The 25,268-nt window shown below is 37.4% G+C and overlaps 1 protein-coding gene and 1 pseudogene across 1 annotated transcript in view; both read left to right on the top strand.

Moving 5' to 3' along the window:
- Window positions 1-25,268, top strand: part of Trpm3 (transient receptor potential cation channel subfamily M member 3) — a 980,795-nt gene that overhangs the window by 230,289 nt on the left and 725,238 nt on the right. The gene's annotated exons all lie outside the window — the stretch shown is intronic.
- On the top strand, window positions 12,197-12,290 carry LOC123458342 (annotated as a pseudogene).

The following is a 25,268-nucleotide window of genomic DNA, read 5'->3' as shown; positions in this document are numbered from 1 at the left end:
TGATCCCGTATGCAGCTATCCCTACTCTTGCTGATGTCCAGAGTCAGTTCATCCCCCAGATGAATCCAGCCCATTGGCACCATACAACAGTCTACTTATCTTTGGGGCAAGATGATTGACTTGCTGTCTGAATGGTTAGACTCCTGTTGGATGACTTTATGTCAATTGCCATCCATGGGTGACACTTCCAAGGCTATCTTTCTGACATCATTTTTTTAATAAGGCAAGGTGTAATGATTAATACATCACAACATTTCCTTAAAACATTGATAATGATATTCAGGAAAATGACAGGAGGTGTCCATTGCTTCTGAGGCAAAGCTGACTTCTGAGAAGGAACTCAGAGGAAGCCAGAAGGATAAAAGAAGGGTTGAAGAAGCTCAAGAGCAGTAAGTGTATTGTTCTTGAAATAAAGAATCGAAAATTAAGGCATTTCACCTAAAGCTTTGAAACACTATCTCATTCTCTGAATGTTGCTTGGGTTGAAAGCAGGGAGATGATTTATATTGGGCCATCTCTTTCACAGTGCTAATTTCATGTTTCTCAATTATCCAGTGACTTTTATCTCAAAGGTGCTCAGTCTGACATATTGTACAAATAATCCTTCTCTGTATCCCTGGAAAGACATTATCTCCTTTTAAAGGTATTGATGCCTGGAAAGACAAAGAGTATCGGGTATGGATGAACACTAGCATATTCATTTACTACACATAGGCATTGGCAAGTTGCCCACTGCTTTTCATAGCTCTGCTCTGTTCAGTGGCTTCTTGCTTCTTGTAATTTCAGAAGAAAGTCCTAACTTGACACCAAATGTTCAACACCTCTTTAGCAGAAAATAAGCCATCAAACCCCAATCCCACAAGAATGCCGATACAGGATTTTTAAAAATGGAGAAACAGCATGCCTTCCAATAGCAGAATAGTTGCTAGTTGAAGTTGTAGCCTATCTACTAGTCTGTATCTAGGTTGAGAATTCTCTGGAGACTTGTTCAAATAATACTCATGATAGGCCTATCCATGTAATGTTGTCTAAGGATTGCATCCTGGTGTAATTCAGGGCAGATGAATTCATTTTAGTATACATTGTGCAGAATGAGAACTAGGCAGCTTTACCCACTTACCCATAAAGCCAGATTCACAAGGTGGCATATACATCTGGAGTTTGTTAGTAGTGGCTGGAGGGCCTATTGCACCCATTCTCACTTCCTGTCTATTCTCTCTATCTATCCCTACTTGCCAATAAATAAATATAAAAAAATTCATCATTTTGTCAGTTTACTACCACATAAGTTCTTTGCCAAATATTTGACCAACAGTCTTAGGTTATTCGATTCAATTTCTATATTCTAAGGGTTTCTTTCCTGTGAAATTCTAGCCTTTATTCTCACCTGTTCAGAGGATACCCTGAGGGGATCCTTTCATTACCAGGGTACCAGAGTTGGGATAGCACAAGTTTTCTGGTTCTGGGGCAGCTCCTCTGGCTCCTATCTTTTCATCTTCCCTGTCTCAGAAGAATGTTTGGGATCTTTTGTAAGCCCAACAGGGACACTACATGGCAGTGTTGATGAAAACAAATGTTATTAAAGATCTACTTTCCCATCCTTATTATAACTCATGTAAGAGGAATCTAAGTTGCATTTTATGAACATGATACTTAATACTCAGGCTGAGTTGGGCATGTTGTTGGAAGTGGAAGATGGATTAGTAATAAAATCCATGTTCCCTGCCTTGCAAGAGCTCATGGCCCATGGAATAAATGCACATAATAAAAAGGACACCTAGGGGCTGGAGAGATGGCATAACAGTTAAGGCACTTGCCTGTAAAGCCTAAGGACTCATATTAGACTCTGAAGGGCCCACCTAAGCCCAACACACAAAGTAACACAAGTGATCAAGGTCACACATGTAAACAAAGGGCACCCACATCTGGAGTTCATTTGCAGTGGCTGGAGGCCCTAGCACGTCAATTCTCTCTCTCCCTCTCTCTTTCTCCCCTCTCTCTTCCTCTCTCTCTTTCTCTCTCTCTATCTAATAAAAAAGACCAGTCTGTTGGGCTTGCCTCAAAAAATAAAGGACATATGGTAAACATGGCCCACCTCCTGACAGTTAGGAAATAATTTCTTTATGTGTTAAGTGGAATTATGGAAGGCAATGATTTATTTTTTTCTCCTTGTTCCATGTTTCTTGATTTCTCTTAAACTATTATCAATACATGTCATGGCTCTCACAAATGCACACTGAATTTTGTGTGTAAAAATTTATCATTTTGTAGAACCAGGTGTGGTGGTGCATGCCTTTAATCCCAGCACTTGGGAGGCAGAGGCAGTATGATCACCATGAGTTCGAGGCCACCCTGAGACTACATAGTGAATTCCAGGTCAGCCTGGGCCAAGGTGAGGCCCTACCTCGAAAACCAAACCAAAACAATACACATACACACATACACACACACACACACAACATTTTGGGCTGGAGAGATGGCTTAGTGATTAAAGTACTTGCCTTCAAAGCTGAAGGACCACAATTCAATTCCCCAGTACCCAGGTAAAGCCAGATGCACTCATTCTCTCTATCTCTACTTGCCAATAAATAAATAAAATCATCATTTTGTTCAGTTTACCACAACCTTAATTCTTTGCCATAGGGATCAAATATTTGACCAACATTCTTAAGTTATTTGACTCAGTTCCTTCCCTCCTTCCTTCCTTCCTTCCTTCCTTCCTTCCTTCCTTCCTTCCTTCCTTCCTTCCTTCCTTCCTTCCTTCCTGTCTATCTATCTATCTATCTATCTATCTATCTATCTATCTATCTATAAATAAAGCAGATAGATAGATTGTAACTGCAATATTGATGACATTACCGATATTCATTCTTGAGGTGGAAATTATTTTCTAGTGGAAACATCTAAATGATAGTTCCAGTGTCTGCTCAATTGTCCTTCAGATATGAAAAATCACTAGGTGAAATTCAAAAATGACTAGCAAAATATGCCAAAGGCATAGTATAGAAAGCTCAACAGAAAAATCATCAAATTTCAATTATAATTTATGAAAATATATATGAAAGTGTGTGTGTGTGTGTGTGTGTGTGTGTGTGTGTGCACATGTGCATGTACAGAGGGAAGAATATGACTGTCATTTGTGAAACAAGAAGGGAAGTTGCATAGTGGTCTATATATAGACTTGGTAATTGCACTGCTTATTTCTGCCTAAGTAATTCTCTTATCCCCTAACAAATTGATCTGTGAAACACTTTAAAATGTATCTTTTAAGAATATTGTATTTATGAATTCGAGAGAGAGAGAGAGAATGGATGCCTCTAATCACTGCAAATGAACTCCAAACAGATGTGCCACCTTGTTCTTCTAGTTTACATGGGTTCTGGGGAATTGAACCTGGATTCTTAGGCTTTGCAGGCAAGTGCCTTAACTGCTGAGCCATCTTCCAGCCCCTAAAATATATATTTTTTGTTTCTTAAATGGCTAAGGCCAAAATTTATTTCATAACTTAACATCTATGTAACCCTAGACTTAACATTTAAGTCTCTATGTCCTTACTGTGAAAGGGAGTCACACTGTCTTCCCAAGGTCAGTGAGAGGTTGTAATGAGTGTGTGCATGTGAAAAAAAGATCACAAATATGGCAGCCACCTCCAGAGATGGCAGATGATACTATGTGGGTGCTTGAAGAGATGCCAGCAGGTTTCCTTATCACATTGGTTCTAAATGTAGAACTTGTCTTCTTTCAACATTACTTTTGTTTCACAGTTATGTGGGCACTTGTTTTAATATTTTGTTTTACAGATGATCTACATATTTGGTTTGGGTTTCAACAAAACAGAAAAATTTGAATCACATACTTTAGAGATTATGATTGTTAACTCTTTTTATTTATGTTTTTCTTTTTAATTTTAGTGCGCACTATGCATACATATGTGTGTTCATATGTGTGTAGTTGTACATATGTGCACAGATGTGCACGCATGTATGTGTGTTTGCACATGTGGAGGTCAGAGAACAACTTTGGGTGTCATTCTCAGAAATGCCATTCACTTTTTTTTTTGAGATAATATTTCTCATTCACTGATTAAAATTGTCTGGCTGGCCACTGCCCAGCTCGACCTCTCTAGCTTTGAGACTATAAATATGTATTTCCATGCCTGGCATTTTACATGGGCATTAGGGATCAAACTTGGGTTCACATGCTTGAAAAGCAAGCATTTTGCAGACAAAGCTATTTCCCAACATTCCTTTATATATACTTTTCTATATATTATTTCTTATCTTTTCTAATTGTTAATTTCCTAATTATCCTCTTTGGGGATAACCCGCATCCCCAAAGAGGAGGGTCCTTTCAGAGGGAGGGGGCAGGGTTGAGGGTAAGGATGGCACTAACGTGCTATTTACATACTGTGTATGTTCATAACTAATTAAAAAAAAATGAATGAGCCTATATATCAAGAAGTAAAGTAGTGGGCTGGAGAGATGGCTTAGCGGTTAAGCGCTTGCCTGTGAAGCCTAAGGACCCCGGTTTGAGGCTCGGTTCCCCAGGTCCCACGTTAGCCAGATGCACAAGGGGGCGCACGCGTCTGGAGTTCGTTTGCAGAGGCTGGAAGCCCTGGCGCGCCCATTCTCTCTCTCTCCCTCTATCTGTCTTTCTCTCTGTGTCTGTTGCTCTCAAATAAATAAATAAATAAAAATTATAAAAAAAAAATTATAAAAAAAAAAAAGAAGTAAAGTAGAGCTCATCCTTCTGAGACTCTGAATGGGAAGCCAGGAATGCAATGCCCTTCCCTTCCCTTCCCTTCCCTTCCCTTCCCTTCCCTTCCCTTCCCTTCCCTTCCCTTCCCTTCCCTTCCCTTCCCTTCCCTTCCCTTCCCTTCCCTCCCCTCCCCTCCCCTCCCCTCCCCTCCCCTCCCCTCCCCTCCCCTCCCCTCCCCTCCCCTCCCCTCCCCTCCCCTCCCCTCCCCTCCCCTCCCCTCCCCTCCCCTCCCCTCCCCTCCCCTCCCCTCCCCTCCCCTCCCCTCCCCTCCCCTCCCCTCCCCTCCCCTCCCCTCCCCTCCCCTCCCCTCCCCTCCCCTCCCCTCCCCTCCCCTCCCCTCCCCTCCCCTCCCCTCCCTTCTCCTCCCCTCCCCTCCCTTCTCCTCCCCTTTTCTCCTTTATTCTAGTCTCTTCTTTCTGATTGTAATGAGTCAAATTAATCTTAGTTCCTTTTTATCTAGATTCTATATATTCTATATGGCCAAAGCCATAGTTTTTTTTTTTTTTTTTTTGGTTCCTTAGTCTATTAGAATGCCTTTTGTTTCCAATCCCTCTATCCAACTACTGTAGTCTCAATGTATTTTTGTTTACATTCTCAAGACAATCATATTCAGGGATTGTCAGCTTAGGGCCAACTGTTTATTCGTGATTAATTTATCAATTTTGATGAGTAAAGGCACAGGTAATAAGCATGTATAGTATAACTTCCACTAGTTGGTGAATTTAGATAACATTCAGATAACTTTTCTTATCTGTAGAAATATAGACTTTATCATACCTTTGACAGACAATGTAGGATTAAATACAATAGTGAGTGTGAGATTGTTAAGTATAGAGTGTGGGAGCTAGAAGGGACTATACCAGGGATTCTTGAGATAATTGACACTTCTAGCAACTGATGTTCTTTAGATTAGATCTAGTTCCCTTTAACTCAAGTCCAGCTCATTTAGGAGACTTTTGCCCTAGTCATGCCAAAGAGCATGAAGGCTTGATGAAACGGTTCCTCTGAAGAATGGCCAGAGGCTACCAAGTTAGTTACTGAATAGTAAGCGAGGCCAAATTAGTGCAAAAGCTGCCAGAGACAATGATGGAGCTGCTTGTATTCCCAAATGTTGAAATATTCAATATATCTCCCAATCTTAGCACTTACATTACATCACCTTTTATTACAAAGGGCCAACAAAAGACTTCGAAATATTGCAAAAAGGTAAAAGTGGCTAATCTTCTATGAGCAAACATAAGTCATAGCTAAACTGTTACTTTTGATTAATTATTATAGGAACTAAGTACTTTTTTCTACCAAGTCATTGTTCTGAATTTGTGGCTCACCTTTAAAAAATGAAACTAAGCTTTTAATTTGGAAATGTTAGAATCTGGGGAGAATTGTTTAAATGTGCAGCTCTACAGTTTGCAAATGAAATAGGTCAGGCAAAAATCAAATTAACCAGCCAATGTGATACTTTCTCATGAAATTCTGGACTAAATTTCTATCTAATATTGTTTATTTTCATGGTTTCTATTGACACTATTGGATATCAATTGGAAAAATCCTCCTGACTCATTCCTGCTCCTGAAATGCTCATGAGACAGGATTTGACATTTTCCTCGCTAGCACCCACTCACCCAGAGCATGCTGTGGAGTCTAACTCAGCTATAACCTGAGGCGATTTGACTGTATAAAATGTCATTTCTGGGGTAAAATATCAGGTTGTATTGTCAGTTACACATGAGGATGCTTAATGATTCTTCATTTGAGTACTTGCTGATGTAGATTATGAATAACAACATAGTATGGAATCATCATTGGGATGGGTGGGTCATTTGGGTGGTTTGTCCACTAGATTACATGTGCAGAATGTATAGGCTAACATTCTCTTAAAATACCAGGGACACCTTCCAGAATCTCCAGGATGGCTTATGGTCAGATAACTAATTGATTTTAATGATCTAAAAATCTTTGGAGAATTAAGGTCACTACTAAACATGTGATGGAATACCAAATTGTATTAAATATTATGGCATGCCTCTTCCTCCTCATTACAGAAACCAAAGTTGTATGTACTGCTAATTTTTTAAAAAAATATTTTATCTATCTATTTATTTGTTTGTTTATTTATTTATTTATGAGAGAGAGAGGTAGATAGAGACAGAGAATGGGTGTGCCAGGGATTCTAGCCACTGCAAACAAACTCCAGATACATACTCCACCTTGTGTATGTGTCTTATCTAGATACTGTGAATCAAACCTGGGTCCTTTGGCTTTGCTGGCAAGTGCCTTAACTACTAAGCCATTTCTCCTGGTTTGTTTCTCAAGATAGGGTCTTGCTCTAGTCAAGGCTGACCTGGAATTCACTATGCAATCTCAGGCTGGCCTCAAAGTCATGGCAGTTCTCCTACCTCTACCTCCTAAGTGCTGCTATTAAAGGTACATCCAGCTTTGCCACTAAGCTTTTGATAAAATCTTCCATGATTCAAAGCCTCTGCCCCAAACAGTAGACTACTTCATCTAAAACTGTTTCTTTTTCATATGAATATATGAGGGTTTTGTGTGTGTCTGTGTGTGTGTGCATATAGAGATCAAAGGTAAACATATTACGTGTCTTCCTCAGTCACTCCTTACCATGTTTATAAAAACTGTCTTTTATTTGTATATTCATTTATTTGTTTATCTACCATCTATCTATCAAGTATTTGTTTGAGAGAGAGAGTTAGAGAGAAAGGAGAGAGAGACAGAGAAAATGGGCTGCCAGGACCTCCTGCCCACAAACTCCAGACTCATGCTCCACTTTGTGTATCTAGCTTTACATGGCAATAAAATCTTGGCTCTCAGCTTTGTTAAGAAGTGCCTTTAACCACTGAGAAATATCTCCAGCCACTACTATGTATTTCAAAGACATTTTTATTTATTTGATTAAGGAAATAGAAAGCATTTGCTAATATGGGCATACTAGGGACTCTTGCTGCTGCAAAGAAACTCCAGGGGTACGCACCACTTTGTGCATCTGGATTTTTGTACAGACTTGGGAATTGAACCTAGATTGGAAGGCTTTGCAAACAAGTGCCTTTAACCACTGAGCAATCTTCCCAGGCCCACATCCATGTTCTTTGAGACAGCATCTCTCCCTAAGTCTGAAGCTCGCTGGTTTGGCTAGACTAGCTAGCCAGTAAGGCCCAGAATCTCCGGTTTCTGCCTTCACTGCAGCAATGGGAATATAGGTGTGCACCATCATGCCTGACTATTTATGAACGTTCTGGGGATTGTACTCAGGTATTCATGCTTGAAAAGGAAATGGTACTGATTTAGCCATCTTTTCAACCTCCATCTACAACTCTATTAAATATTTAGCTTCCCACTTTTATTTATTTCTAATGTACAAATGTACAAAACTTTTATGAACCAAATTAATCTTTCCTCCCTAGCCTCATTTTTATTTCCTTCTGTAATATCATCTTACTGCATTTTAAGTCTTTCTTACATATCAGTCATATATTCTCAGGTAGTTTATGGGTTGCTAGAGAGTAGGGAAAATTTCTAAAATTCTTTATGTGCTGATGTTTCTCACATACTGAAGTACATGCACCAGCTGCCCTGCGCTGCTCTTTGAGCTGTGGGGAGCTCAGCTCAGCTGGGATAGATCTTTCTCAGAGAACTGCTGCACTTCATCTCCAATGTCTGGTGAAGGAGGGTTCTTCTCGTAGGAACTGTCACCTCAACAGTAAACGATTCTGTAATAAACTTTTTATCTTGTTAGCAAATTAATACAGTTTTAAATCCTGTTTATTGATGTATTTCTTGCATCTTATAATACATTTTATTTTTTATAATACATTTTAGATAGGAATTACCTCATATGTAATAAAAGTGAGTTTTATATGTTTACCTGCTATTTATTTAAACTAAGTAGTTTAGTCAAGGGGAAAATATAAATTTTTGCTTTAGGGCTATTACTTTGCACATATAAAACAATTTGAGAGGCAAAGTCTGGAGGCAAGGCAAGAAGTTTGAGAGTGCTTATTATCACCCAAGTAACAGAACATAATAAAGATGATGATGATGCTATCAGGGTGCAGTTTAATGGCATTGGTGTTGGATGAAGCTAGATTCAATAAACAGGTATTACATAGGTACATTTTTTTTTTTTTAGAAATTGAATTTTTGAAGAGCAAGAGGTGGTGGCATACTTTTTTCAAAGATCCCCCTGGCTAAATTTCAAAGAACAAGTGAACTAGAAGAGGTACAGGCTTATTTATTAGGAATTAATTGCAGTTGTTCCTGATTATAGCTGAGACTAGGAAAAGATTAGCAACAGGTGGAAGTGAGAAAGGTTAAGAATTAATGTGCTCTCCATTTGGTTGAAAGATATAAACAAATCAAGGTGCAACTAAAATAGATGCTTTCTTACTGCTGGCTAGATTTCATAGTGCTTGAAAGTGTCATATAGGCTACTGGAGAAGAAGTCATTAACAGTCTCAGTCTGTGGTGAACCCTGAATATTGCAATGCTGACATGCTAGGCAAGATGTGCTCACTGGGCTGATAGTGGTTATTACTATTGTAGGATAACCAACTGCTTTCTGATGGGATTTGAAGCCTACCCCACAAGAGGGAGTAAACCAGTAAACCAGGTCAAAAACCAGTGGCTGGAGAGGTGATAGACCCTAGATGAGCATCTACTATTGCTGTTGTAGTTTTGCTAAATGGATGGGTAGTTAAACTGCCTTTTCAATATTTGTGTTTGTGCTCATAGATTAGTGCTACTTTCATCTTTGGTCAGAAAGCTTTTTCTTTTTAAACAGTGTGTGGCCGTTAATGCAAGGGTTCATACCTAGTCAAAGTGCTAAAAACAAGCAACTGTTGATTGCTCAGCCCTTTGTAGGACATCTATATTACCCCCTACCAAGGCTCAGGGAGTATCATGGGAGAGAATGTAAATGCTAGAAGATGGGGAGAAGTGCTGTGGAACTCTATCATTTGGATACAACATGGACACTGTACTCATGAACTCACAGCATCTGGGGGTATTTGCAAAAGACCTGCACAAGACAGGGCCCGGAAACATTCCAACATGGATAGGGGAGGGGCTCAGGAGGCCTCACCCCTCCCTGAGCAGCTAATGGCAGTTGATGGTTGCTGAAGAAGTGGGAGTCATTCACTATAGGTGTACTATGAGTAAAGGAAGCCAGGCAAAGGAGTATACATAACATATGGTTTTATTTATTTATTTAATATTTTAGAAAATGTACATTTATCTGTTGTAACAACAACATCTTGTGGTTGTTTTAAACTAGGGTTTGTCGAGAAAGGTGAGGAGGACCTGGGTGGATTATAAAGGAGGGATGTCAGGTAACTTTAATGGGCAAGGTAAATATCCATTATCTTGACTATAGCATTGATTTCAAATATCAAAAACAATTGAGCTGGTTTAGTTATATGTCAGTGGAATTTAAAAAGAAGTACTGTGACTTTAAATGAAAAAAATTAATTCTCATCTAGCTTTCTCATCCTGTAATTCTCTTAATTTCAAGGGGAGAAGACCCAAGGTCAAGTGTTTTAGGAGAGTTTCTTCTGTATGAATCATGAAAGTCAGTTAGCTAAGGTACTAATTACTAACTTAATAAGAGAGGGCTCCTTCCTATGACATTATAAGTGTGATATAAACATGCATCTTGACTGAAACTGTATGTTCTGAACACAATTACTGAAAAATCAATCAATTGTCCTCGAGCCTTGTGTTGTAAGACATCGTTGGTAATGTATAATTATGGAAATCCACATGGAAATTGTTAAAATTTTAGAATTTTAAAGAAAATGTTATTTTATCTGTCAAAATAGATATTCACAGAACAAAATCATATTTGAAAATATCTGTTATATAATTTCTCATATTTTAAAGTCCCTTATTTTGACTGCCTTTCCTTTCATTTATTTATTTATTGAGCCATATCTTGCTATGTAGCCCAGGCTGGCCTGCAACTCACAATCTTCCTGCTTTTGCCTCCTGAGTGGTGAAATTATAGGTATGCACTACTAGGCTGCCTTTTAATGAGTAAAAATTCAACGGTGATTAATAGATTATCAGGAAACAATATCTTCTTAATTACCACAAATTCTTTATTAATAGACACTATTTATAAGGCTTCATGCCTGACACCTCTATGTTAGATGTTAAAACCTATACTTTTTCTAGATTGTACTTCTAAGTATTTTGAGTGTAAGTTTCATGGATTTAGCCATAGGTGGGCCAAGATTTAATGAAGATGATTAATAATGCTTTTAATAGAGTTCAAGTGCTTACATACAAATAAATTATTTGTTACTATGTTGTTTACTATTTATGCTTACTATAGTTAATAATTTATATTATAAAATATCAGCCCATATTTTTTACTTAACAAAATATTCTCATCATGGTGAGAAAAATATATATTATTCTTTTTCCACTGGAAATAATTTATTATTGTCTTTCCCACATTCATTTTTTGAGCTTTAATCTCAACATTTACATGTGTTCTATGATGTGAACCTAATATGACCACTCAGAATTCTATCTGCCTTTTAGAGGAGACATGAACATGGAATGACAGATGCCAAAAAGTAGCTGAGAGACTATGACTTAGATTTAGCTTTATGTTCCCCATGCCTCAAGCAGCTGAAATATCATTATGCATACATTTAAATTCTCTTAATGAGAAAGGATTAAAAATGGTACAGTGGGGTTGTAAATGACCTTAGCTATCTGAAAGGTATGGTAGACAGTTGGACCACATGATTTTTTTTCTTTTTTTTTTTTTTAAATGATGAGACTAATTCCTGTGAGCTTTCATCAGTTTCTATTGTTTTAATTAAATCTCAGTATCTCAAGTGGCTTAAAACATGGAAACCCATTTTAGAATTCTATGGGCCAGAAGTCTATTGTTGGTCTTGCCGGCAGCAGGCTATGACCCTCCTGTGAGCGTGGCCCATTTTCTCACCCGTCAGCACATAGAAGCCTAGGTTCCTTGATCCTTGCCTTCTTCATCTTCACTTCCTGCAGGATTACATCTCTCTGTAACTTCTCAGACTATTTCTTGACTCTTAGACTGAAGATTCTTTTCAAAGAATAGGTTGAACACACTTTCATTTATAATAAACTAAATGTAAACTCCTGGATAGTGTCTCTCTCTCTGAGGTCTTCAACGTTAATCATGCTGAAGTCACAACCCTTTGAGTGGGCACAGGTCCCAAGGATTAAGACATGGCCAACTCTATGAGCTTTTTTTTAAAGACCATATGACTATAATACTAGAGACTTTGGTAAATAAAATAAAGACATGGACAGAGGCTTGGAGATTTATAGTCAACCTTTAAAGGAAGTAGCTGAAAATTATTGCAAGAAAAATAACTAAGTTAGTAGTTTTTAAAGCTAGAGATTTATTGTAGTACATCCAATATCCATGGCAGGATATACACATACGCTAAGACTGGAATGATACAGAGAAGATTGTCATGGCCCCTGAGCAAGGATGATAAGTTCATGAAGCATTCCATACTTAAAAAAATACTGAATATACTATAAATTCTGTCCTCTCAGAGAGTTAAATAGATAAAATTATCATATATATGCACTAAATGAAGGACAAAATGTAGTTTTGTATTTTAAATTAGCATAATAAATTTCAATTGTCAGAAGACATAACTGATAAATAAAAAGACATATTAGACTTCAAAATCTTTAAAAAACGTTGCTGTGACATATCTTTTTTGTTTAAGTTAATTAAATGCCTATTATTTCTTGCAAGACCCCTTTAAACTATATTTTCTTACTGAAGTTAATTATACTAAATGAGCTGAATAAAATTAATAAGCATGTTGATTTAAGAGCTGCAAGTGTAGTTGGACTTGATGATCTTAAAAAGCAATTGTAGTTTGAAATTTAGAGCTCAAGCTTTAAAGCCAGGAGACAGTTTTGAATGCCATGGGAAATTTGTTAGTTTCAAATGTGCAGAAAGATTGAGAGATGCCACACCCACAATACCCCCACTGATCTCTATGAAGCAACAATTGGTTTTATATACAGTGAAGATCTGAGTTATGGAACAGCAGCATTTAGTCTATTTCTAAAAGTTAATTCACATGTGAATGTGGATTAGTAATGTATTTCCTAGTATACTTTAGCTATCTGACCTACTCTCCTCAGTTGAAAGAAAAGGATGTATGAAGGAGATGGAACTTGAAGCCAGGGAAGGGATCTGGCCTTATGACACACATCGGCAGGATAGGTGTGCTGCGGCCTTCTCACAGTTTATTTTCCCACTCACCTAGCCTTGACTGTTTCTAAATTTTGGCAAAAGTTACCATGAACATCTTAGGACAGGTTTTTCTGTAGATATAAAATATTAATTTTGTTAACCACCAATGTGTGTGTGTGTGTGATTGTGATAAAATACTTGACCCAAGCAAATTAAAGGGGAAAAGATTTATTTTAGCTCACAGTTTCAGAGACAAAGAGGCATAGTGGAGCACACCTATTCCACTCACCCTGGGGGCAAAGCAACATAAAAACAGAAAAAGGCCAGGATGAGATGTACCCTTTCAAGACACTTCCCCAATAGCCTAGTCCCTGTAACCAGACTCCACACCCTACAGTTTCTACCGCCTTCCAATAGTATTGAAATTCTGAATTCATCCATGGGTTATACCGTTCATCAGGTAGAACGCTCATGAACTAATTGTCTTAGAAAAACTACTTATTGACACTTCAGGTATTCCTTGCTAATCTCTTAGGTATTTTTCAATCCAATTAATGTGGCAATAAAGATTAACCCTCACAACCTAGAAGCACAATTTCTAGATTTTATGGCAAGACATACTTCTGTAAGAAATTACCAGATGGGGATGTAACCAGAGGCAGAGCACTTCCTACCATACACACTTAAAAAGAAAAAAAAAAAGAAGGAAGAAGGGAAGGAGGGAAGAAGGGAGGGAAAGAAACTGTTAAGCTATCTTCCAAAGCACTATTTTGTATCCCTAGACAATGAATAAGACTTCCTGGTGCTCCTTACCTTGACAGTATTTGGCACCATTATTGTTAGGGATTAAGGGCATTGTCATAGATATAAAGTGACAATTTGTACTGCCCTTTGGCATATGATGTACAGCAGCTTTTTATATATGGATTTGGCATCTGTATGTCTATAGGGAAATGACTGTTCACATGTTTTGCCCATTCTTGTGTTGTTTTTCTTAATGTTGAGTTTTTTTAATGGTTTATTTTTATTTATTTATTTATCTATTTGAGAGAGAAAGAGAAAGAAACAAACAAAGAGAGGGGCAGATAAGGAGATAATAGGCATACCAGGGCTTTCAGCTGCTGCAAACTAACCTCAAACGCATGTGCCACCTTGTCCATCTGGCTTATGTGGGTCCTGGGGAATCAAACCTAGATCCTTTGGCTTTGCAAGCAAGCACCTTAACCACTAAACCATCTCTCCAGTTCACTGTTGAGTTGTATGTGTTTGCATATTTTATCTACTCATCTTCTACTAGTATTTGTTTTGCACATTTTCTTCGGGTCTGTGGCTTGGCTTCTCATTCTGTTTTTTGAATTTGCTAGGGAATACCTTGGTTTTAGTGAGGCCCAGTTAGCTAGTTTTTTCTTTAGTGAGTAGAGCATTTGGCACTGCATCTAAATACTCATCTTCATGTCCAAGAAGACCTAGGTTTTCTCAGAAAGTATTATTTTCTAAAGTCTTCTACTTGAATCAGTTACATTTAGAACTACGGTGGTTCAGGTAGCCTTTTTAAACAGTGTAAGGTCTGCATATGGATTTTTCATCCACCCCTTCTTGCTCCTTCCATTTTGCGCATATATTTATCCAGGTGTTCCAACATCACATGTTGACAAGTGTTTCCTCCACAGCACTGCCTTTGCTCCTTGGTCAAAGATTAGAGCATGGTTGGGCTGGAGAGATGGCTTAGCGGTTAAGCGCTTGCCTGTGAAGCCTGAGGACCCTGGTTCGAGGCTCGATTCTCCAGGACCCACGTTAGCCAGATGCACAAGGTGGTGCACGCGTCTGGAGTTCGTTTGCAGTGGCTGGAGGCCCTGGCGCGTCCATTCTCTCTCTCTCTGTCTATTTGCCTCTCTCTCTCTCTCTCTCTCTCTCTCTCTCTCTGTCACTCTCAAATAAATAAATAAAAATGAACAAAAAAATTAAAAAAAAAGATTAGAGCATGGTTTATGTGGGTCTGTTTCTGTGTTCTCTTATTATATTCATCAAGCTGTCTGTTATTTTGTCAATATTACAATGATTTGAAGTGATGTTACTTATATCCTAAAATTTACTATAGTTGGGTTGACACATATTTTTTGGAAAAAAAATAGTACTCTTACAGAGCATGCGTCTTAAATATTGATGTTACTCTTGACGTTCTTGAAAACTTAGCATTAGAGAAAAATGGGATTAACAGAAAAAGATCTGACAGGCAATCTTGTTTCACTGTATCTATTTGTATAGAAGTTTTGAAACTGCTTATTTCTATAAGGATGGTGATGAAATAAATTCTTGGAATGATATTAGATTATATTCTTTGTGTGCTTTCTTTTAAGTCATCCTCTCAAAAATTTACGTGGGGAAGAAGAGATGAAGAAAACTTAGAAAAAATATTATGATAGAGTAGTTTTTCTAATAATTTTTATAGTTTTATTAAAAATAAAACACAAATAACAGATTAAGAAATGAATATATAAAAATGTTATAAACTATTCTACTCTTTTCATCTTATATTTTGGGGAACAATTATGGAAAATATTATCCTATTTTTAAAATATGAAGAACTGGAGGTGACACATCCTAGAAGGAAAAAGATGCATACAGTCTGAAGAGAAACCAGGATATGGACGTGACACATTCTAGAGATTGATTCATAGTAGCCAAAGTCACCAGAGACTGCTTTATAAATTTTACTTCCCACTCATTAATTAAAGATAGAAACTACATTTAATAAATAATTGGATCTAATAACTGTAAGAGACACTCCTGTTGGGTGAATAGAGGTACTTTTATGACCAAATTATGTAAATAGGATATTTTTGTGAAGGCTGTGAAATTAGAGCAATAGGGATTAAATTTTAACAGGTATTTCTTTCAAGTTAAAGGAGATGGATAATATAACCTTTGATCTTCCAGAGATTTATTTTTATTATTGTTACAACCAGAGATGTAGGCTATATCTCTCCTTTAAAACTTCTCTTCCGAAGGCTGGAAAAACAGATCAGTCAGCAAAGTGCTTGCCTGAAAACTTGAGGGCCTGAGTTCAATTCCCAGAACCTATATAAAAACAGCCAGGACTTGGAATCCTACAACTGGGGAGACATGGGCAAGCAAATACATGTTGCTTACTGGCCAGCCAGTCCAGCCTACTTGGTTATTCCCAAACCATTAAGAGACCCTGTTTCAAAAAGATGGATAACACCTGTGGAAGAAAACCAAAGTTACCCTCTGGCCTCCCCACACCTGTGTGTGTGCATGCATGTGTACACAAACACACACACTCGTTTCCTTTCTCTAGATTAATGTGACTATAAAACAGTGTTGCTAAATTATCTGTCATGAAATACTTATTCCAGCTGCTAAGAATATAGTAAATCTAAGACTAATTATTTGTTTTGTTATAGATCTGCCTGTTAAAGGAAGACACATTCTTCTAAATCAAAAGCTTCCTAAAACTAATAACGTAATATGTTACATTAAATTCCAGCTATTTTGTGTTGATTCCTTCCTCATTGAATTTCAGAGAGTAATCACACTTCAGGATTGCATCCTGGTCTTTTAGTTTGGTATTGACATGCTACCTAAGACTGAAGTTTTAATTTCATATTTCTTTTATTTGAAGGTTTATGAATTTAATAGTTTATTGTTTATTGCTGTAGTTTTTAGGATATGTTATACTTGTTTCTTTTATGCTGACACCTTCTTTCTGAATGTATGCTCTCTAATATAAATATAGTTTATGGGATGAACATAATGATAGAAATTTCTTATTTAATTTTGAGTTCTGCAAATCAGTATTAGAAAGTAAAAAGAAAATATCATGCTGAGGGAATCTTTTCTTTCTGCTATCATTTTTGTCAACTGTATCATGAAGTTTTTTATTTTTTGGAGAAAATGAATATGTGTGCTGTTCAGTTATAAATTAGTGTATCAGCATATTGGTTGTAGGAAGTCTTTAATTCTAAGAACATGGAGAAATGAATTTGGCATCCAAGTTATGTTTACTTCCCCAAATATTTACCAAGTACAGTGTGTTATTTCTATTCTTGTTATTTAAAAAAATCACACCAAAATTGTGTACAATAACTGAAGATTAGGCATCAGGAATTAGAGTTATTGTGGATTATGTCAAGCATATTACTATATTTAGTGGTGATGTGTGGCTATAATTATACCTCAGATTCTTTACATATGTCTTAGTAACTAGAAAGATTTCATCTTTAATCAATATTAGGACATATCAATTTTGGTTGGACTAAATATCAGCCTTGCATTACTATCTTTTTAGAAATGATACGAGATTCTTAGACATCACCTTGATTATATGTGTACCAATAACAATGTAGCAATGGGAATTTTTGTCATAAATACAATTCACATGATAGCTATAAGGGAATGTACAATAGGAAAATTGTCTTTTGCAAAAGAAGTGAATATTCTGGGGAATCTAAATCATGAAATGCACATTTAAAGATTAAAAGTCACCATCAGATGGTGATAGGTTTATATCCCACATGTGGTCTGGTTCTTCAGAAGGCTGTTACAGGCTTTAGAACAGGTAGTGACACCTTAAAATACGAGCCAGACATGGCCAAGATTTTACCCAATAAAAAATGATGGCAGTCTATTAAAGTCTCAGTTGATCATACGTCACAATGTCACTTGATGCTCATATGCCATTTTCCCAGGTGCCCTTGAAATATGCCATTATGGAGGCCTGTGATTTAATGACAATGACAGATCTTACTGTGTTAGAATTAGCATCATGATCACAGGATTTTCAAAACTGGACATCAGTCTTCAGCAGAAACACTATGAGCTTTTATTTCTTCTCACTGGAAATTTACTTTGATTTTCTGCCTTGGTGATTTCACATTCAACTTTGAGCTTCAATTACAGAGAACAGCAGTGCTACTTATATCAACCCCCCCATTACTTTGTTTGCTGAGGTGTAAAATAACTTACATTTAGAATCAGAAGAAGCCCTACCTAACCTCCATCTAGTACTGCAGAAAGAAAATAATTAGTTCCTTTAATTTAAGGGTGTTAAATACCTCCTTTAGGATGGACATTATAGGGAAGTGCTAACTGATCATTAAACAGTTATAATAAATAGATAACTAGATTCTGCCTGAATTGCTAATAAGACAAGTGTAGTAGTCATGAATTAATGATTAAATTAGATGTATTAACATCCATACTAAACCTCCCTCAGTTCTGGATTCATGCTGAGAATAGTTCAAATAACCCTCTTGACTTAAGCAATGACTGTATACAAACTGGTAGGGTCATAGTTACTTTTAAAAAAGATATAATGATTTTTAAATCATCATAAACACTTATTATGTAGACTTTAAATATTCATTACAGATATTTTGGAGGTCAGGGATATTGAGAAATTTACATAAAATTTAAATATTTAATTATTAAAATATAAATTCTTATCTGTGTCTAGAACACCACTAAGATTTTGTAAATAGAAGAGAAAGGTATTTAGTAAACATTAACAAATTTAGTAAGCCATTCAACATATGAAGATACTTCCTTGATACTGCTTACATGTATTGAAAAGCAATATGCAATTATGCCCTATAAGTGCATATTGCACATATACAATATAGTTATCAACAACACTATTTCTATGAAGTGCAGATTGTGTTAATTCTGATCATTTTGTCACAATGTTTTTAATGTGTTAGGTAGTTTGTAAATTCCAATATGTCAACCACAAAATATGTGCATTAGAATAACCAGGAAAGTCCATTGTAACTGTGGTAGTTTGGATATGGAGTGTCCTTCATAGCCTCATGCAGTTGTGATTAAGCCTCATAGTTAAATAATTAAATCAATACTGGGGAGAGCCTTTGGAAGGTGGGCCTTGCTGAAAGAGGTGTGTGACTAGGGGCAGAGTTTAGGACTATATAGTCAAGTCCCCTTGCCAGGGACAGTGAGTTCATGCTTACTGATCCCTCCCTGCTGATAAGTGATAGTGTGAGTCAGCTGTCTGCTCTCCACCATTATGAAACCTCCCCTAAAAACTGTAAGCTGAAATCAACACTGTCCTTCCATAAGCTGCTTCTGGTTTGATGCTTTTGTCCAGGCAATGAGAAGATATCTGAGAAGGTAATTGCTAAAGTAACCAATTAAAAATAAGTTTTGAGCCAGGTGTGGTGGTGCAAGCCTTAATCCCAGCATTTGGGAGGAAGAGGTAGGAGGATTGCCATGAGTTTGAGGCCACCATGAGACTCCATAGTGAATTCCAGGTCAGCCTGAGCTAGAGTGTAACCCTACCTCAAAAACCAAAAATAAATAAATAAATAAAAGTAAGTTTTAATAAAAAGTTATTGGGCTGAGTTTTTAGCTCAGTAGGAGAATGTATTTAGCATAGCCAATGTTTGAGGTTCAATTTCTAGAAGCATAAAAGCAAATAAAAAAATGGAAAGAAAGAAGGGAGGAAAAACAGAAAAAGGTAAAATAAATACAGGAAATTTTTATTTAGAAAACAAGTGAAATAAATGCCTTACCAGGAGAACTGACATAGAAACTATAATAAAACTATTAACTTATTATAATAGCGTATATGTATGAAACATCTAAAAAGTCAATAAAGGTAATGCCTATTACTTATAACTTTTCCTGAAATAATATATAATTTAACCTACTTCTAATGGGAAAATTAAAGTTCATAAGCATGTCAGTGCGTTGAAAATAGGTCTATATAGATACACAATTTATGTAACTTATTATAACAGTTTTCAAAAATTACAACAAATATGCAAATAAAAGTAAAATAAAATGCAGATTGAATGTAGTAATAAAAAATTTAAATTTGGGCTGGAGAGATGGCTTAGCGGTTAAGCGCTTGCCTGTGAAGTCTAAGGACCCCGGTTCGAGGCTCGGTTCCCCAGGTCCCACGTTAGCCAGATGCACAAGGGGGCGCACGCGTCTGGAGTTCGTTTGCAGAGGCTGGAAGCCCTGGCGCGCCCATTCTCTCTCTCTCCCTCTATCTTTCTTTCTCCCTGTGTCTGTCGCTCTCAAATAAATAAATAAAAAAAAATTAAAAAAAATTAAATTTGAATGTTCTAGGAGGAATCAGAAAACAATCAACATTATATGTATAGTTAATAAATAAACATAAAGATAGATAAAGACCAAAGCTTCTAATAAATTAGGAAGGAAATGTTAAAAGGAGGAGAGAAAAAAAGCAAAGAATATATGTTCCCCTGGTGACACTGGCAGGAAGCCGGTAGCCATGGGCCCTGGCACAGGTTGGTTTAAAGCTGATGTTGCAGGTGACTTTCCTACATAAATGCTCACAGCATTTGCTCTATTTTCACTCTTGTAACCGGATTCATAAGTCATCTTAATGAAAACAAAGCAAAATGATAGAATTTAGTGCATAAAATACTCAGGAAAGTGGTTTTATTGTAGCAAAAAACTGGGAGCAGGTTGGATAGATGGCTTAATGGTTAAGGTGCTTGCCTCGAAACCTATGGACCCATGTTCAGCTGTCCAGATCCCACGTAAGCCAAACACACAAAGGTGAGGCAAGCGCAAGGTCACACATGCCCACTAGGTGGCGCAAGCATTTGGAGTTGGATTGTAGTGACTAAGCCCCCCTCTCTATATACATATATGTATATATGAAAAGAAAATGGAAGCATCTAAATAATAAATAATATATGACAATGTTTAGCATTAATGTCAAAGAAATATTTTATAGAAATAGTAACATACAAGAAGCAACATGCAAATGTCTTTAAACAAATATGTCAAAAATTTTGGCATCTATTTCAAAATGTTTATAGCTGTTTTATTAGAATAATAAAGTATGCATAACCTATTTTCTAAATTTATTTAAGGTTTTACTATAAAAAAGAACAAACTCAAACTTTAGTCAACCAGTAAAAAGGACAGGTCAACTTTTTGTCTTGTCCATATCCACTAGTGATAAAGAGACTGAAAAAAAAAATTGAAGACAATGACTTGTAAGCCACTCTTTACTCAGTTCTGTGTAGGGACCCAAGCCACAAATGGATGTTTTGTAAAGCAAGTCATTTGCCCCTGGTCTCAGAAGGGTTCGTGTTACAAAGTTATCCAATCGTCAGGGATTTCCTGTTCAGTCTAGAATTTAGACTTTGCTTTTATCATTTGATCTGAGAAGCCTGAATGCCTCTTTTCCATGTGCACTGCTCTCAAACAAAGAAGCTTGTAGTGATAGTTACCAGGTAGCTAAACCCATGTTCCCTCTGCCTTTCTGCATGAGAGACCCAGCATGTAAAACAATACGTACGTGCGTGGCCATCACCAGGCAAAGTCTGAAAAAGGATTTAACTGTCAACTTGAATTGCAGAATGGGAAAATTTAGTGCATACAAGACACTGGTTTTAGTTTTCTCCTTGAATTTTGAATGGCAAACACCCAGATAAGGAAAAATCCTTGGTTCTATAAAGAAACAGATGGTGGAAAGGGTGGGTTTGAGATGTGAGGGTGGATTAAATGACCATTTTGACAACATGGCTTCTCATTTCTTTCTGTCTTGTGATATTTCATGGACAGCCTTGCAGTGTAAGATGACACATTGAAAGTAAAATTTTCTCCTATTAATGGCTTGAGCCCTGCCGTGCTGTGAGAGAATCAGCAGAACCCGTAGGATTTTATTTACAGTTGACATTCTCTATTGTAATTTTGTTTTATTTTCAAAATTTCTTTTTGTTTTCACTGGAAAGGAAAAGTACATTGCTCAATTTATATGGTAAAAGTGTACCAGTTGCTTTGTTATCAAAAAGCAAAATGTGTACACACACACACACACACACACACACACACACACACACAGATTGTGGGAGGGAAAGACAATACTTCCTCTCCAAAACTGTGAAAATAAAGCTTCTACCTCACCTCCCCTCAGATATATGATTCTCAGTCTCTCAGGTTTGTGTATTCATTAGCACCAACTTTGAGTGCTAAAAAGAAATTGCAACATATGGGTCATGGGACCAATTTGTTACATGTAATCCCTCAGAATGGACTCCAGTCATTAGTACTTTTAAGTATGCCAAGTAGTATCAGTATGCAGCCATATTGAGAGCCAATATGTTTTTGATTGGAGTGAGTTGCTTCATAAACTATGATTTGCATATACATAGGCATATATATGGTTCCTATTAGTCACTTAATCACCACTTTAGTTATCAGATAAACTATTATGGTATTGAAATACTTGTATTCAAGTAACACTTACTTTATTTAATCATAGTGCTCAAATGCAAACACAGTGATGTTGGAAATTTGGATATGTCAAAAGAAACCAAAATATCATTCCTTTTTTAAAAAAGTGAAAGGTCTTTACTTCATAAGTAAAGAAAAAATTCTATCTTCTACCTACAAATTGATGAAGAAGGAAAAAGGCATGCTTGCTAATTTTCTGTCACTTCAAACTATAAAAATTCATGACAAGTGCTTAGTTAAGTTGGAAATGACATTAAGTGACAAGATTTTGTACTCTGCACATTGCCCCACGGATGAGGGAGATGTACTATTACCTCAGTGAGGCAGTACCAATCTTTGGGTTAGTAACTGACCATTTTAACAGCCTCCTGGTCTTCTTACCTGCTTAGCATTGCATGTAAGAATACTGTTTCATAGTAGTCAATGAATGTGGAGTCCTAACTTCCACTTTGCTTAGCTTGCTAATAGTGCAGACCTGCAAGCCGCCAGGCTCAGCCACGCGCTTGGGTGATCTGGTTGAAGGTGAGGTGTTTGTCTTACGTCTTTATACTTTGGAGGATGTTTTCTAAGACCGTTGGATCAGTGAGGCACATCCTAGAAGCTGTTTATGATTTCCTTGTTATTATGATGTTAGCTAGTGGAACTCCATTTGTCAGGGTGGAATGGGCCCAGTAATTGAACTCTCTAGAGGCCAGGATTACTGAGAGAGGTAAAGCATTAGTGTATTCAGTCCAGCCAGAATGTTTTTATGTTTTCCAGGGGGGATTCTATGTATATTGGTACTGCTTGGAACAAATGTTATAAGAAACAGGCCAGTGCTTCTTAACTCTGACTGAGGTATTAGTGTCTCCTAGGCAACTTCCTGGGGGCTTGGGGGGATGTCTGACCTCCCTCCTGAATTCATTAGATCTGATAGTCCCAGAATGGAACTTGACATTACTATGCTTTAAAAACCCCTGGATCAGTGGATCTCAAATTTTGGCTGGCAGGAGACCCCACCTATGCAGAATGCAGAGTGTAGGCCTACCACCCTAGGGTTTATAACTGAGAGGTTCTGAAAGGGGACCTAGGATTTTTCATCTTTAAGAAGTTCCTAGGTGCTTTAGCTGCCTCAGGGACCACACTTCTAGGACCACAGCTTTCAGGAATTGCAGCGTGAGGGCCAGGCAGCATCACCACCGTGAGAGGGTTTGCCTGTAAGCTCTGCTGTTAGTGACTTGTTGGCCCCAATTTCTCTACCAGTCTAAAAACTGATCTTTTAAATCCATTGTGCGTCTTTCCTAACAAACTGAAATCATTTTGGAAATTGTTTCATTAGTTACCTTGGAACATATTTAACTATCTGAAATTTTAATTTTGCCTAAATAAAAGCATATTTTTTGTCTTAAAGTGTATTAGTTTAGTCACTTGTAGCTACATCATTCACCTTCAAAGAGCTCTATCTTTGCTATGCCTCCCCTACATTTTAGTGTAATTTTATTTACCATGTATTTAGGTTGGAGAAAAAAGTGGCGTTAGAAGGCTTAAAGTGAATTAAGTATATGGGGGGGGGGGATGTTCCGCACTGCCCCCTGGAGGATGAACTCGGTCATTTCATGAGGCATGTCAGTCCTGCAAAGGCCGTTTTTTGCTAGGGTGTCCAGGGCTCAACCTCCATTTCAGTGAATCTCAACAGTGTTCAAATCTTGGTTCCTGAACTTCTCTGCTGCTGCAGCGTTCCTAATGCATAATGATTATAATTAAACTTTAGAAATCATATGTATGCAATGATTTTGGAGTCATGCACTTGTTTTAAATGCATTGACCAAGTATAAGTAAGTATAGCATGTCCTTCACAGGCACACTACACCTGAGTTCTCATTATTAGCTAGATAATTGAGAAGCAGATCTCTTGCTCTCTCCCAGACTCACTTAAAAAATTCTTTATTATTTATTTGAGGGGGGGGGGGGAAGAGGCAGAGAGAGAGAGGGAATGAGAAAGCGAGAATGGGCACACCCGGGCCTCCAGCCACTGCAAATGAACTCCAAATGCATGTGTTCCCTTGTGCATCTGGCTTACATGGGTCCTGGGTAATCAAGCCTTGAACTGGGGTCCTTAGGCGTCACAGGCAAATGCCTTAACAGCTAAGCCATTTCCCCAACCCACTTTTTTTTTTTTTTTTTTATCTCCAAAATGAGAGAATAATTTATGTCTTGCAGGGATCTTGCAAGGAACAAATACAACAAGGAAGGCCAAGTTACCAGCATGGCAACTGCTTGCCAGTACCCAATGTGAGGAGTGTTTTTAGTGTTGGATTCTTGGGTCGAGAGCAGAGACCATGATCAAAATCAGAGACCCAGGAAGCCACCGAACCAAACTGAACACTTGTCATCAGTAACATTAACTTTGTGGTGTGCTAGAAAGCATGTGTGTCTATAAGACATTTCTTGAAATGTGGCTTCAGGAATAGTTCATTTGGGATTAATTTAAAATGGAAGTTTGTTAAAGGAGTATCTCACTAAAGCTAGATTGGACCCTAAAGTCTGTAAATCTTTATTTCATTATCATGTGTTCAGTGCCATGTTAGACAATGATTATTCAGAGCATACTCTAGTCTTTACAATACAATACAGGCTTCTCACCCCACTGAACAAGAGGGCTTTGGGAACTCCACCCTCCTTCAAAGGAAGTGGGTGCACACAGTGGGCTCCTCCAGTTTTCCAAAGCTGCAACTGGTTTGGCAGCCAGATGTTTGTGTGGAAAATATAAATTCAAACCCAGACTTGAGCATTCTGAATACTCCTAAGTTGATTTGTTCATTTAACCCAGAAGCAACATAGTTGTATGTAGGTATGTATCGTTGCATCAACAATTTATTTTAATTCCACTAAACTCCGTTTGTTGCATTGATTTTGTTCACTTTCCATGCAGTAGAAATTTTCCGCATTACTCCCAGGCTGTATGTAGCTCAGTGCTCATAAGTTTGTGCGCTGTGTGTGCCATTATATAGGCCCCAAATCTATGTTTTTCAGTTTTTCTAATTAACAGAAG

This window comes from Jaculus jaculus, chromosome 1, assembly GCF_020740685.1.
Source record: "Jaculus jaculus isolate mJacJac1 chromosome 1, mJacJac1.mat.Y.cur, whole genome shotgun sequence".
Classification (NCBI taxonomy): Eukaryota; Metazoa; Chordata; class Mammalia; order Rodentia; family Dipodidae; genus Jaculus; species Jaculus jaculus.
Note: the sequence above shows the minus strand (reverse complement) of the source record. Positions and strands in the feature narration are given on the sequence as shown.